The sequence below is a fragment of the Setaria italica genome, chromosome VI, assembly GCF_000263155.2.
Source record: "Setaria italica strain Yugu1 chromosome VI, Setaria_italica_v2.0, whole genome shotgun sequence".
NCBI classification, from domain to species: domain Eukaryota; kingdom Viridiplantae; phylum Streptophyta; class Magnoliopsida; order Poales; family Poaceae; genus Setaria; species Setaria italica.
In genome coordinates this window covers 13,214,022-13,230,965 of record NC_028455.1, presented here as the reverse complement: position 1 = coordinate 13,230,965, position 16,944 = coordinate 13,214,022, and the positions used below count along the sequence as shown (strand labels likewise).

The following is a 16,944-nucleotide window of genomic DNA, read 5'->3' as shown; positions in this document are numbered from 1 at the left end:
TCTTTCAAGAATCTCCAAATCTGGCGTCCTAAATATTGGGATGAGAATGCATTTGTGAAGACTTCATTGTGTAAATCAAACAAATAATCAAATAGGTGTTCAAAACTTGTCGTGCATGGCTTGGTACATCCCCCGTTAATTGATTTCCTATTTAAAAGTAATAACATATGTAGTTTGAATAAATCAGATTATATGAACCACACCTTGTCTACCTTTATCGAGCTAAAGGTTACATCAGGTTATTTCATAAGGAAATGAATGCTTCTGATGCATGTATTTGCACATCTATCTTGTGCATTATTTCCTAATGCGATGATCAAGATGTTGTTTTCAAGAACTTTTGTGAAGTAGTATAAGTGATAAATGAAGCGGTAAGAATATAATAGCCGTTAGGTTTCCTTGAGAGTATGTGGGGCTTCTTGTACTTGTGTCAACACTCACAAAAGCATTGCTCAAACAATAGAGATTCCATCAAAACAAGCTATTTCTTTGCTGCTCAATGTCATTATGCGTGTTATTCGTTTATGTGCGTGTAAATCTATTGCACATGTTGTTTCCTCATATTACATATAAATTTAATTCAACTCACGTCGGATATATTTCAAAAGGATCTCAGCCTCAGCATACGTTTTCAATTATTTAAATACTAAAGTTTAGTTGATGACATCAATACATAAGCTTTCATTTTCAATTTAGGCAGTGCAATGATCTATTTTCTTACATTATTTTAGTACTATGCGGTATTAAATCACTTGATGATGAGATCTTCCACGTAGTGAGCTAGAGACTTGATTAGGAACACTTGATGCCCTAATTATATTTAATAATAGAAATTATATACACATACATGTTAGGGAAGATATGCTTGCAAAATTTAATTGGACAACTTACCTAATAGTTAAATATGTAGCAAAGTGTTATAAATATACATATAAATGTTGGCCAATTGATATTTTTCTATGTATTTTCCATGTTTATTGTCCCTTTAATTTAGCAACATATTTTATGTTATACTATTATTGGTTAACGATGTTAATTATTTGGTACGAGAATCTTCTATGTAGCAAGTTGTAGACATCCATTTCAAATGCTTAACTTCCTAACTATGATAAGGCATGTTATATGTGGTGCATCAGCATTTTGAATTTGAGGGTCTAACTTATTGGCACTTAAAATGTGTAGGCATGATTTAGATATGTAGCTCAGCATCCTTTTATATTTCGTCACGTGTGCAAAATTATTCACATTCGTGTGTAGTAACAAATCCTATATTTGAATATACAGACTGAAAGCACCTTTGATGTCACGTAGAGGGGTGACTAGACAGTTCTCAAATTTTACACAAAAATTTACAGCAGAATTAGTAACTTAAGGTAACTCTGGAGATTTTTTGGATTCTCCGCTACTTTCGGATATTCCGTAGAAATCTACAAAGTATCAGAAGATAATAAAGACTCACAACACACTTATGCCAAACTCAAGCCAATAGTGGATCGACGAATTACCATACACTAGTGAGTTGTTTCCAAGCTATTTCAGTAGATACTTGCAGCGCAAACCTTCTTAAGAGGTAGATCGAGATGAAACCTAGAAATGAGCTAGGACAAGCAACAACTAGTGAAATCAACAAATCAAGCACAAGAGATGCAAGGATTTGTTTACAAGAGACACAAGGATTTATTTACGAAATTCAGATTCCTACATCTTTGTTGGGTTCTTCCAAAGAAGCCAGGTTGCTATCAACCCTTTCCCCACTTCACAAACTACCTGTGGCACACGACAAGCTTGGGCGCACACCAGGCAACGCGTACCCATCTAGGAGGCTTGGGTGCACAAAGATTTCTCACTATGAACTCGAATGCTCAAGGAAGATTTGCTCACTTTCACTCAATGTTTCAAAATCTCAATCCAAATCTCTTCTCAAATCCCTTGCAAACCTAGAGATAGGAGGGCTCAAAAGGGCTGTGGAGATGTGTTTTTCATGTGGGGAACTAGCAGCCATAAATGAGATAGGGTGAGGGGTATAAATACCTAGCTCCAAAAACTAGCCATTGGTCTGTTAAGTTCTAGAATCTTTGGAAACTTCGAAACTCCAAATCTAGCCATTAGGTTCAAAAATGTCCCAAAACTTCGCAAAAACCTCTGCAATCTCCGGAGATTTTCCTTCTCTCGAATATCTACAGAATCTCCACAAAATTCTCGAAATTCTCCACAACCTACGGATTTCTCTTCAGAATTCACTGGAGTTTCCACATGTCCACTAGACAGAACAAGTCACCTAAGAGAAAAGACCGTAACATTTTACTTCGAACTCCGAATTCAATGATCTTAGACTCTACGGAAATATTATTCTGAGGACTATCCAATCCAACTGAAAAAAACCCAAATATCACTCAGTGCAAGTGTTGTGAATAGTGTTCCTCTTATGTTAGCACTTAAAAACTTAGGTTTGAGCACCAACACATAAGCGAAGCTATCCACATCTTATTCCTCTTAATGGTACGGAATTAGCTATAATCAAGATCATAGAATAAATACAATACCAACCACTTGAGTTTGAATACCTTCACCCATCATCCTTTTCTTCAATATCACACTTTGAGGAGGATTGCAAGCATTTCTTCCTCTCTTTCTTGAGCATTATCCTCCTTGAGCTAGTGACTTCAAGGTTCCTCAACATATACGATCGATAGTCAACTTGGCATCCTCAAGTCACTTCAATATTATGATTCAACAATGATTTGATACTTTGAATTGCTTAACTCCTCATGGCTTGATTAGTTCCTCAAAGTTCTCCTAAGTACTAGCTTCTTAACCCTAGAAAAAAGTCATTGCCTCCAATCACCGCTTGCCCTTTACCCTTCCTTAGTACCTCGTAGCTAAGTCCTTTGCATCAACAATGAATACCCATTGAAATCCATTTCTTCAATAAATTGATCCATATCCCAACTTTGTGATCAAGCAAGCATACTAACTTCTCTTAAAAGATTAAGCTTGTGGTCACATTTCTTCCTTCTTGGTCAAAATACCAATACATTTCCAATCTTTTCTTGTTCATGAAAGCAAGCCACCATTGAGACCAAATAATAGTTGTTGCAACTTTGCTTCTTTTGCCCTTTTCAATTTACTTTCCCTTTTTTCGATTAGAGGTATGATATGAGTTTTATATGGTCATTTACAATGAAACCTATCCACAGCTCATCAAACTCCATTAGTCCTTTAAGTATTTTATCATTCTACCACCAAAACCCACTAGGGGGCCTACATGTAAACTAAACTTTTTCGAGTTGTTTGAATTTGACTAAAACCTCTTCCATTCTTTGAGAAGGTTTCGTAATTATTTAATTCTCAAATAAATTTGGTTCTCATGGTTCCATGATTACTCCATGCACGGAGGTGTTGCAACACCCACACGCTGAACACCATGTATGAGAAATTAAATGTGATTTTAGATTTTTAGGAGATAGTTTTTTCATACTAGACATAGAGGCTTCTTGGCCCTCTCAAGACTTGCCTCGCCTCGCCTCATCTGCTGGCACGAACGTTGTGTTTGTTAGTCCAAGCGAGCGGATTCGGCTTTCTTGTTCTAGCAAGACAAATCTCACCCACCCAAGCTCCAAGAGAATCTCTCTCCGAATCCAAATGCCTTGTCTCGCTCGCTATATATCCTAGCTTGGCAACGGAACATAGTGCTCATCAAAGAAACCAAACACATGCATAATATGTAAACGTACAACCTACTGGAATATATAATAGTCTAAGAATAACTATTTGAGGAATTATGGTTAGTTAAATGACAAATAATACCGTGATTATTTAATTATAGAATATAAAAAAAACTTAAGGTCCTAGATGAATCTTACAATAAAAGGTTGAATTCTTACATAAGTTTATTAAGTACTCTAGAATTCTAACTTCCAAGTGATTCTATAGGTTTCATGTGACCTAAAGAAATTACACTTCTTGAGCTCATAAAATTGTATTGGTTTGTACTTTGTAAATAATAATTCTTGATTTTCCTTAGCATTGGGGATTTTTTTAGTAACCTAGAAATATTCCTATATTAGGTGAAATTTTTGTTGCTAGGTTATATTTAGGAACATTTAGTAGCATCTTAAATGTTGTAGAACAAAGTCATTTAGTATATAGTGGTAGGACTATTAGTAGTATTATTATTAGTTATATATATAGTTGTAGCAAAAGTTAGTATAGTAGTAATAGTAGTGGACTAGTGGGAATAGTAGCTTTGTTAGTAATGGTATAGTTGTACTAGTTCTATAGTAGATAGTTGATGTACTGTGGTAGTACTACTATTATTATTGTCTTGTATAAGTAGAGGCAGTAGTAGAGTATAATAGGTGGGGGTACTATACTTTGTTTCACAATAGATTATGACTGACGTATGATGCTCCATAATATATGCAGTCAAACTTTTAAAATTTGACTACTGAGTAAAACTAATTGGATTTATCATATGAAAATAGTATAGTTTGATTTGTTATGAATTTTTTTCAAAAAATAAATATTTTTGCAAAAATATTATCATCATATTATATAAAGATTTCTTTTGTCAAAAGGTTGCATATTGAAGGCCACCTTAATATATAAGGTGTTAACATTTAAAATGGAGGACGTATTAAGTAAAGAAGCCATCATTGTTTCACATTCTTTAGGAGTACAGTACAAACTATATATGAACTATATTTGGTGGAATCTTTTTGCAGATTATATTGTAACACCCCTGGTGTTAATTACAGTCATTAACAATAAAATAAAGAAAATAAATGTAATCTAATAATTTATGTTAGCATGTGAGCACACGTGGCCACGCGTCGTTTGAAATAAGATTATTGAAGGGTTTAAGTTATTGTTGTTAGCAAGTAAATATTATAAAAAACATAAACATAAAAATTTTGCTCAAAATAGTTTCAATGTTTTATGACTCTTTCTTTTATTTTCTCATGAGCAAGTTGAATATGAAAACCAATTGAAACCCCACATTTAAACATGTGTGCTTGAAAATGTTAAGTATTGTTATGCTTCCATTTAGCTACATTTAGATGCTGTTTAAAATTAATTTTCTCTAAACACTCAACTTTTGCACAATATAAAAGTTGTACTTTGAAGTGTACACTTTAACACATGTATGTTTTTCAAGTACAAATATGATGTTTAGATATTCAAAAGCATGGTCAAATTCCGGTCAAACCATGTTTCAAACTAACCCTGATTTTGCTTGTCTCTCTGTTGACCGGCATTACTCACTAGTAAACACCCATACCATGCCCATGCCCTTGCCACGCCGCCGGCATCGCATCGCCACTGCTCGCCGTCCTTGCCGGTCCTCACTCCATTGCTCGACGTGCATGTCCGACGACTTCCTCGGCCTTATCCTCTCCAAGCCAGCCGGTCTCCGCCAACTCCCCTGCTCTCTTCTTCCTCTCTGTGTCTTTCTTCTTCCTCCCGCACAAGAAGAACCGAACGAGCTCCTCCCACCCGCCGGCCAAATCCACCGCCCCTGCCCCGCCATTTCCAAATCACCGCCGCCCAAACCTGCCTCACCTGCCCAGCTAGCTCCTCCACCTCTCCTTGCCCTACGCCATGGCCTCTGGCGCCAGAGATTGAAGCGCCTGCGCTCGCCATTGCCACTCCGCCACAGAGCTCCACCCGCCGGCGAAATCCACCACCTCCGCTCCACCTGAGCCCAATAACTGCCGCCCACAGCACCTCAATATCCTGCGTGACCCCCCAAAATACTCTCGACGCGCGTTGGCCAACACCCGGCCGTGAATCGCAAATTCCCCAGCCGCCCAAGCCGCCAAACCGCCATGGCCGCCCTTGCCTCCAACCACCTTCTTCGCCACCCAACCATACAAATCAAACTTCATTGAGATCCTGCTGCCTAAGCTCTCTCCGCTTCAACTTCGTAGCTAAGTTTCCATGGTCGTTCACGCGCTCACCGGCGGTGTTGCGCCGCCGCTTGCCGCGGGCAAGCTTAGGGCTAGGGTTTCGGGAGAAGAGTAGAGGGGAAGGTGCGCGAGGGTGTGGGGAAGCTCTTGGGGGAGTCGTTGAGGAGGGAGATAGAGCCGTCGCGCCGTCGCCAGCGCTATGCGTGCGCACGGGCGAACAACGAACTAGAGGAGGAAGAAAGGGGCGAGGGTCATTTTGTGAAGAGAATAGAAGTCCAAGTTATGTAGAAAAGTCTGGGTTTATGTGCAAGGTGGGTTTTCTTCTAGGGGGGCTAAGCGCAAGTTTTGGGGGGCTGGTTGTGAAAGTAAGGGCAGATCTGTTAGGAAAGAAACTTTCCAGAGGCCTCTGTGTAAAACTAGTTTGGTTGTTTTTCTTTTAAATCGGCTGAAACTTTAGAAATGTGTATAAAATTGTATAAAAAGTATAAAAATACAATTAGTTTTTTCTAGTGTTCTGGTGAGGTATAGTTTCATATAAAAACGACTTTGAGCATGTCACTGTTGTTGTTTTGGTTCTTTAATTTATCTTGTGCTAGACTTGTTTAATGCCTAGTAAATTATAGGTTGCTCCAAAAATTGAGAAACTAATTTGTTTAGCTTCCTTGAGTCGTGTATGCGTCAGATATGTAACTTAAATATGTGAAATATGTTGTTATCATACTGTTTTGGAGCTATCTCTTGTTTGTTGTCTGAATCTTTCTATTTGCATAGTAATTAGCAGAAAAATGGTAACATAATGAAACCACTTTGGTTAGGCTATGTTTTTCTGTATAGAAACTCTGAAAAATGATATCCATGCTTTTCTAGATGATTTACATGCCTTTTGTGAATTAATATGTTTTATGGTAGCTTATCTTGCTTAATTGATATCTCAATAATGGAAATTGATTTTCGGATAAAACCAACTCTCATGACCTTGTATTATTGCCCTCTATCAGAGCATTTTTTTAATTCATAATTGTCGCTCAAACCTTGAAATTAATCTTGCAATTCACGCTTGCTAATGAATTAATCAATTAAATGATCTTCTAAATAATCCTATATGGTTGGTTGCTGTTATTAGCTTAGTTTGCTAATCGTACATGTCTCAGGAACCTTTCTACTCAATTTCTTAACACCAACCATGTTCCTTGTATGGATTGTTATATGTTTTTATGCGCTATTCTTGATTTCAAATTGATGTACGATTGAGTTGCTGCATTTCCTGACATTTCATCACATCCTTGTATGCATATAGATTCCGCTGCATGCGAGCTTGTGGATATGAAACATGCGTAGTCGCGAAGACCAGCAGGAGAATCCAAAAGACCCGGCCCAAGGTCGGAAGGGCCCAAGACCTAGTTGACACTAACTCTACCACTTGGGAGGCAAGCCCTGGAGCATGACCCTTACTTTTAAAACTATACAATGTCCTTATTTATGTATCTATGCATTTAGGTTCCTAGAAGTTGTATGAAACCTTAGATGCATGATCCATAGGTTCCCATGAGTATACTAGTATGTGTAGGTTGCTAGTACTGCCATGCTTAATTAGGATTCGGTTGAAGTCAAGTGATTTCCGGTCACTCGCAAGATATAGATCTTTTACTAGTGATGGTTAAATCTGAAATGAATGGTTCACATGAGAAGTTAAGAATGAATCATTGAGAAAAGAAAAATGGAGACCGGGCGGAGATGAGTTTGGTTAAGGATATGAAATGGATGGAAAGTAAGCCTTCGCTTGTGTCGCTTAAGGCCCGTCCGTTTGTAGCACTGTTGATCGAGTTTGAACTGTACTATCCACATACCGAAAGTAGGGGGTATTGAAACTAGTAAAGCTTAGTACCTTATTGCGTGATTGTAGATTGAGTTGGTTCTGTTTCATATGAACATATGCTAGTCAGTAACTCATGTCTGATCCGGGAAGGTACCGGTCAAGATTAGTACTCGAGGGTCGCAGGGGTTCTCAAATGCTATCGCTCTCTAAGAGAACCGTTTACCATAGACGGCTTGATGGGGCATGCATATGCCTTATGTATAGATCCACCTTGTAAGGTTAATAAATCGAATCGATTCGTCACCGCTCTTGGTTAAGAGAACCTTGATCACTAAGTCATATCATAGTAAGAAGTGGAATGAAAAGAAGTATGAATGTGGTTGATGTTGTTGTCTAATCAATTATTTTTCTACACTGAAAAGTTCTGAATATCTTGCTCACTTAGAATGGTTAAGTTCAACTTTAAATTAGATGCTAAAACTTGAAAGTAGAGATCCACTCTTAGCAAACCCCTTAGCCAAAAGTCTTGCATACTAGGAGTCGGCTAAGTATATACTATAGTCGGGTAAGTCTTGTGGAGTATTAGTATACTTAGGGTTGTTGTTGTGACCCCTTTTTCAGGAGGTGTCGCTTCTCCGTGATGTCATATTGGTGGGCTCGATGTGATGTCTTTTTCTCAGCATTGCTAGCGCTTGTAAATAGGCGATTAGCTTTTGTTTTTGAAACTTTAATTCCTCTGTACTTTAAAATCTATATATTATTTATGTATTTGAACTCTTTTTTAAACTTCCATATCACCCTTTGTGTTGTATCCTTAATTTGTGTAAACTCTGCCATGTTTGTACTATTTGCGCTCACCTTCGCGTGAGACTTGTGGTGTATTGTTCCGATTAAGATATTCAGTGGTTTAAATGGGCTTGCTAATAACCATTAAGAGACTTGTGGTGTATTGTTTCGATCGAGATATTCAGTGGTTGCTTCGGACTTGACCCGACAGACTGCTAGATTACACTGTTTTAAGTGCATATTGATCAAATTAACCATTAAGAGGATGGTTAACGCAGTTAAGCCGGTTTAATTTGAGCGGCCATATATATATATATATATAATACAATTAATTTACTAGAATGTTTATGAAGAATGCAATCAATGAGCTAGTAAACGATGTAGAATTTGTATTGTATTATAAACATAGAAATATTTTTGGTAACAAAAGATTGTGATTCGCATAGTTGACAGTTATAGATTCTTATAAATCTTAGTATTAATTAGATGATTTCCCTCGTTTTTTAGATACCATCATCAAAGTATGAAATATTAATAGCGGTTAATGTTTTGAGCTATAATTATCATATTTGGTACCTTGCTTATTGAGTAGTTAGCTATGGCGTGTTATTTCAATTTGACTACTAGTTACATTTGGGTCATTGAGTAGGTACCTAATCTTGTCGGCCCCTTTTTGGCACATACTCCATCAATGCCCAAGTTCAGTGAACATTGCTATAGAGTCCTGTTACTGTTGTCTGTCGATGATGAAGTTTCCGTCCAGTGTCCGCTTTTTCTTTAATTTGTTGCCAACATGCTGCATGCCCCTCTAGAGTTCGTGTTGCTTCATCCATATTTGCTTCCGTGTTTCACTATAGAGAATAACAACGTAATTTATTCAATATAATTTTTTTCATCTTGTTGAGGACTGCACGACATTATGAGCATTTCGTTGCCTCCCCTTTAATTTGAGAATAACTTTATACCCTTATTTCAGGCTGAAATGGACCATGCTAGTTCATGCTACGGCGACTGAGCTCCACCATAAGCCAACTCTTGGGCAGCCAGGCCTTGCTGACAGCTATCAAAATCAGAGTGATTCACTGATGGAGAATTCTGGAGACACCTCTGTTTGGTGTTTGCTTATCCGCAAGACAATAATGATAGAGTATCCGCGAAAAAAAAAAGACGGTTAGGATAGAGTACTCTTGGCCTTTGCTCATTGTCATGCACCAGCATGGTGCATATTCATGTACGTTTTGGACTCATTCACATGTAGAGGTATTTCCGTAGCATGAAAGATCTCATATTTGATTAAAAAAATGCATTAACTGTCCCAACAAATTAGCCAATTTACACAAAGTGATTCTGATTAACAGAAGATTGAATTCCATGGGGGGAAACAGAATTTAAACGGAAAGAATGATAAACCAGATCCTTGCCAAATGCACCTATATCGGAGCAATTGTTATCTCTAATTTTTCATTGTCTCTCCATACAGGGAGAAGATTGTGTCAAGCTCAATGCTTTGCAAGTTTGCATGATGTGACCACCTGTGATCCGCAAAAGCTTGGTACACATAATCCTGTTTCTTTGGCGCTACTTTGATGATATGACCAAACTCAGGGTCGCACACAGCATACCGTCACCATGGAGCAGTGCTGCATTGTTCCCTCAACTACTTATTCTGTTGAGCAGCTGGCTTTGGATTTGTAGTCCACTAGGGGCTCCACATGTCTTAAGAAAGACTTAAGGCTGCAAACAAAAGATGGTTTGTGATAAGGCCAAGAGGGAGATCACTCAAGGCCATTTGCCTGCTCAAGCCCTACACATGCATCATATATCCACATCTCGTCTCATCATCCATAGTGGAATGATTGACCAGGCCTTCAAAAGCCAGAGAAACAAGAGAATGTGAGGAACTTGGGATGTCCAGAACCACAGGATCTTCTAGGAAAATGTTGGGCCTTTTTCCTGTTCTAAAAGAAAGCAGTGACTTCTTTTCTCACTCTTTCTCCTATCACCGAGACATTCCTATCAGGAACAGATGGGCATAACAAAATCAAATATCCAACAGCAATGGAGATTCGACACGGCATCAACAAGGTAAAGGTATCTAGATTGACAGGGCATGAAACGATACATATCCAGTACCAACAACCATGATGTCATATTGAAAGAAAAGAGCCGTTTTGCCATAGCAACCTGCAACATCAAAACAGCACCAATCTGAGACTTCAAGGGGTGACAAAGCATGTAATAGAGCCATTATCTCCAATCACCGAAAAGCATAAACCTATCCCTCACGTAAAGAAAAGGACAAGACACACTCACAAAGAACAGATGATTTCAATTTGACAACCAGAACAAAAGGAGGAACCATTCACAAATAAAAATGACAACCAATAAATGGATCTAGTTTGGAAAGGAGGAACCATTCACAAATAAAAATGACAACCAATAAATGGATCTAGTTTGGAAAGTTACTGTCAGACCTCAGAAATACTGTTCAGTCTTTAGATGATGTGCAGAACAGGATGCTAGAATGCAACAAGCATCAACAACATGCAGGAAGTGACTCAAGGTACAAATCAATCAGTTTCACAATAGAGATAAGCATCTCTTTTCCATGTGTTTGGAAGATCCTGTATGCTATACCCCAAACTCAGCACATATATTCAGTTGCCGTTGCCTCAGAATTGCTATGCTTGAGCTGCTTCTAAGAAACAAGCAACGTCCAAATGTCCTATGAACTTTACAAATTGACTAAATCGCATACATAGGCAAAAATCAAGGAAAAAGGTTAGTCAGCTATGGATTTAGGCTACTTCTGATGGAGATAAGATCAGCAGGAACTTAAATAGCATTGTAGCAAATTACTTGGACATGGGAATGACAACAGAAGTGTCCAAACTCCGTCTGAGCTCTGCCTTCCAGTCCCAAACGGATGGCCAGTCCGAGGTGACCAATCGTGTCCTCGGCGTCTACCTCCGTTGCTTGGCAGGACCCCGTCCGCGCAGCTGGCTCTGTTGGCTTCCCTGGGCCGAGTACTGCTACAACACTTCCTACCAGTCCGCGCTCCAGACCACGCCGTTCAGGGTGGTCTATGGCCGCGATCCGCCGGCACTGGTGCAGTATCAGCTGGGGCTGGCCTGGGTCGCCGTGCTGGACAAGCAGTTGTTGCAGCGGGACGAGTTCTTGGCGGACATCCGCGAGCAGCTTCTCCAGGCGCAAGACTACATGAAGGCCGTGCACGACAAAGCCCACCGCGACTTGGAGTTTGACATGGGTGAATGGGCATGGCTGCGGCTTCACCAGCGCTCCGCGGCGGCCATCACAGACAAGACCAATGCCAAGCTAGCGCCACGCTACGGCCCGTTCCAGATCATCGAGAGGATTGGCCCTGTTGCCTATTGGCTTCGGCTTCCCCAGAAGGCCCGCATTCACGACATGTTCCATGTCTTCCTGAAAAAGCATCATGGCGACCCGCCAGCTGAGATCGTCACCCTTCCTTGCATGGCTCATGGCCGGACTGTACCCACTCCTGAGGCAGTGTCGCGCGCGCGGCCAACAGCAGACTCTTGGGACCTCCTGGTCTAGTGGGTCGGCTGTGGCCCTGCTGATGCTACTTGGAAGCCACTGACCCAGTTCAAGGAGAGGTACCCTGAGTTCCAGCTCGAGGACAAGCTTTTTTGTCAGGGTGGCGGAAGTGTTGTGGACACCTTCTTTGGGAGGAAGTTCCACCGCAAGAAGGCCCAGGCGTCAGCTAGCAATTAGGAGATTTGGTTTGTTTCAGATTTGGCTTAGATTCAGTTTGTTAGCTCCGGCTTAGGATTTGTTAGACCGGCTAGATATTATCAATAAGTTGTTAGGGAGCTTAGAGCTCTATGTGTACTAGGACCCCGGGTTCATCTGGGGGTCAAGCAGAAGATAAACCTCTAAGCTCAGAGCCTCCTAGGGAGGGCGAGCAGGTTGTTTATCCATCTGCTAATCGTGTGCTTAGCCAATAAACTAGCCATATCAGCAGCTAGCAAAGCTAGGGAAAATCTTGCCTTTAAAAAAAAGCTAGGGACAATATTTACTAATTCATTAAACAATTTTAGCACCATTTTATAAACTAAGCTAACAGCTTTTTTTTCCGAAAAACATATATATTCAATGATTGCACCTGAATCCTTGGATCACACAGGCCCAGTATGAGGTAAACATTTTTCAGTAACATGTCTAAGACATTTGTTTAGAAGAAAGTGTCATTGCCACCATCATCAAAGGTACATGTATAGTAAAAATGGAGTACATGAGCATTCTGACCACATAATTAAGTATGCACCTTTTTAGGAGAAAAGCAGGGATATGACCACATAGTAGTTTATGGTAGACCAATTTGATGTTGGATCACTAGCAATTGACAAATAATAAATAAAATAAAACTGCTGCAGTATTAAAACCAAGGTATACAGACACCTACTTGTACGTTGTGTCCATAAATTAATCTCTCAAATAACCATTAAACAATCACAAAGTTCAAATGGAGAGTACTAAATCTGATTTATGTATCTAGCATACTACACTTTATTGCTAATATGCTGTTACAAAGTTCAAATGGAGTATGTTTCACTTTCATGCATTTCCTTGTGATGCTGCTATTAAAGAGAAATTGCCTCCATGGTTTAACCCAACTCAATGCTTTCTATCTTCCAACACAAGTCAGAATTCCCATGCACCTATTCGTATCAGGAAATTGAAAGAATGTCCTTCTCAAATGTGGGATTAAAACATGGAAATGAATACCAAAGATGCTGTATATAGCATGTCCAATATAATATTTAGCTGTCTGGATTGTGAACTCAGTAATATTAACAGCAGTACATTAAAGCAAGGTCATTACTTGTAACAGTTGCGTTGCTGGTGAGAAACAACATAAGTGAAGAATTGCACTAAAATATACTACATATCATGTTGAATACGGCAGAAAATTCCATTAAATAATTACTACAGCATGTCTTCTGAGTTGAGTTGAATCACATGCTTAAGATCAGGCACAAACAATTTCAGAATTCAGACCATTCACAAAGAATTTTATTGCTAATCTCTGGTTACACCAAAAAACAGTAAAATTGGTATTACTATCAGAATAACCAGGCAGGTACTACAAGATTTATCTTGAGATTCCCCTAGGTTAATTAAAGGACCCCAGAAAGTCACTGCAGAAAAAACCTTTGATGTATGGTCATATTTATGTTACTTTGACATCATCAATGGCAGGTCCTTGAGGTTTCCTAATCCTCCCATTAGAAACACCCATATCATGAGGATGCTTTGTTCTGGTAATGAAGAGGCCTGTAAATTGCCACAAGAAATGATGTCAAAGAAGTGCTAGAAGAAGAAAATTTGCTGAACATCCATATATTGTTACTAACCTAGATAATAATAATAATATACAGCTATCAGATTATGGTACTTTAGATTATGAACAGTAGTAGAAGGCACAAACCTTAACCTTTTTCAGACTAAAAGTGAAGCATGTAAAATAGCTGTCAGATAGTTACATATAAAATTAAACACATGTTCTTGCCATAGCCATAAAAAAAAGCATGTGGCTGCTATCCTCAACAGGTAATCCAATCTTAGCATTTTCTAAATAAACCGTGATTTCAGGTCATAGTTACTTAACAGTTTACAAGATCACTTCCTGTTTCAACATTCATAAGTGGAAAACAGTAAGTACTTTGTGAATAGCTATCAGCGTTGTTCTAAAGGAAGAACTGGTTCAGAAGACCACTTAAAGTTTAAAATGGTAAGTACTTTGTGGGTAAATGTCATAATTGTTCTAAAGGGAAACCAACTGGTACTTCTCATATTTATAGCTACAAAAGATTTCTTAAGCATTTACAGTACTGAAAAATTGCATGGTTAGTAAAAGACTATATACCTCATTTCTTTACTTCAAGGGTAGCAAGTCCAGTAATATCAGGATTCTTGAGCTGCTCAAGCTGCCTCTTCCCTCTCCTCAGCAAGTACTCTATGTATACAAAGTTCCTACGGTCAACATTCCTTGCGTTGTCACGGAACTCTGCCGAGACAACAGACTCGATCCTGCGCCGCTCTTCTGGGGCCTTTAGACGTGCTGTCCGAAGGAATCCCCTGTACAGTGCCAAGACCTGCTTCTGAATACCAGATATCTTTGGACGGGATGCCATCTCATCCTTGTGAAGCAATCATCAAAGCCTGATACAAATACAGATTGAGTTATTCCATATGCTCTCATGATGGAGAGACACTAGAAGAATTTTCAATGGGTCAAGCATCAAGCATTGCTCTTCTTCAGCTTCTCTAACATAAACCAGGGATGGAGACAGTTGGGGGCAGGCAGGGGCCATGGCCCCCCCATACTTGATGAAACTCCATGTATACATACATGTAACTCCATAGTTAACTTGTACTCCCTCTGTCCCAAATTACTATTCGTTTTGGCTTTTCTAAATACATAACTTTTACTACGTATCTAGACATAGTATATATCTATGTGCATATCAAAAGCTATGTACCTAGAAAAGCCAAAACGAATAGTAATTTGGGACGGAGGAAGTATAAACTAAAGATTATGCTTAAGATCTGTGCTAATGGCCCCCCAATTGTTTCATCCTAGCTCCATCCATGACATAAACCACCTGGAATGCATCAAAATTAACTACCACAGCAAACAAACCATAGCAACAGCAGCTTTTACCTACAACCAGGAGATACTTAACGGCCTAACGGAGCATGGAAATTACAAAAAATAAATAAATAAACTACAGCCCCACTGGCCCCCACCTTAATTATTGGGTACCAGGAACTAATGTCAGTCTTGGGGCATTGACAAAGAATGGCCTAATCAAACTACGGGTAGATGGATTGGATAGGGAGATCAGTACGCAGCAATGAATCAATAGCTAACTGAAGGGAGAATAAAGATTAGGATCTAACAGCAATAAGAGGTCCCTAAGAACAGTACGAACTCTTGGTACAATACATCACAGCAATCTAGGGATACTTACCAGGAAAAGGAAGAAATCAATCCACGACCGGGTGGATCGCCACTGGCCTGCAAGGTACCGGCGGATGAGCGGCGCTGAAGCAGCAGCTGCGGGCGTAGGCTCCGGCGGGTGGAGGACTGGAGGTACGGACCGACGGAGGGGGATTCGGCTGCGTCGCGTCGTGTTGTTGGTGGGACTTGGACTTGGGCAACGGGGAGGGTCCTTTGGTTTGGCTTCTACAAGACTACAAGTGCTTTTGTTTAAAAAAAAGTCAAAAGTCAATAAAAAAATATCCTATCTTTAAAGTCTACGAGAGAAATCAGCTTTGCCTAGTTCATTTTTCGCAGCAGGTTTTTCTTACTTTTTACAGCTGCCGAGATAGCTTCTCATCGAAGCTACCCGCCTAGCAGGTTATGGTACCAATTCGTTTTCTTTTTTCCTCGATCCTTCCCGCCTCACTGCTCTCCTCTCGAGGCATGGCAAGGGTTTCGCCCCTCGCCGGTGGCGCCCTCAACCGAGCTCCGGCAGCACTCCTCTTCCATCTCCGGTGGGGCCCTCCTCCCTCCTTCTTCAGCGCGGCGCCTTGACGGGCATCCCTGTCGGACCGGCAGCAGACACCCGTAGATCCACCCCCAACTGTCTGGACTTGGGAATGGTAGGCTCTTGACTGGCATGCTTCTTCATAGTGCTTAGCCCATGAAAGTTGACACTTTGGGATACGGGAGTGACTTGACGCTACACAACTACCCTATTTCCCATGTAGAAATGCAAAAATAATCACACAAAGTGATTTGAAGTTCAACATTCTCTTCATAATTTTATTTTGTTCCAAAAATCCATTTCCTATTCAATTTCGATAAAAACACCTCAGTACCCATGCTTAAGCGATGGAAATTTTTTTGTTTTATAAATTGCAAACCGTCAATGTAGTCTTTACCAAAATTATATGTTCTAAGAGTACAGTCTTGATACTCCATCTGTCCATATACTTATATGATGTTTAAGATAGGCTGTTTGTCCTAAGTGTGTCATATATTTACATGACGGAGGTAGTACTTTTGAAGGTTCTGCGTATAGAACTGATGAGAGTTTAAATGTTACCAAAATGAATTTAGCTATTTGCAAAAAAGAATTCAATGCAACATGATGAATAAGTTGAACAAGGTTGACTCTGCTAGCTTGGCTTGCGGTGTGGTGATTCAGGTGTGCACCGAGGGTTTCACAACAGAGGCCTGGTTTGGTTACTTTGCTTATTTTTAAGCACCCGTCACATCAAATGTTTAGACACTAATTAGGAGTATTAAACGTAGACTATTTACAAAACCGATTACATAAGTGGAGGCTAAACGGCGAGACGAATCTATTAAGCCTAATTAGTTCATGATTTGATAATGTGTTGCTACAGTAAACATTGCACATGTTTACAAATTTTGTG

General features: G+C 39.7%; 1 long non-coding RNA gene across 1 annotated transcript; it reads right to left on the bottom strand.

Moving 5' to 3' along the window:
* Window positions 1–9,780: 9,780 nt before the first annotated feature.
* Window positions 9,781–14,433, bottom strand: LOC111257563. Its single transcript, XR_002678063.1, has 3 exons — window positions 14,423–14,433; window positions 13,708–13,830; window positions 9,781–10,695 (listed from the first exon to the last, which is right to left on the bottom strand). It is a non-coding gene; the product is annotated as an uncharacterized LOC111257563 (long non-coding RNA).
* Between the last annotated feature and the right edge of the window lie 2,511 nt (window positions 14,434–16,944).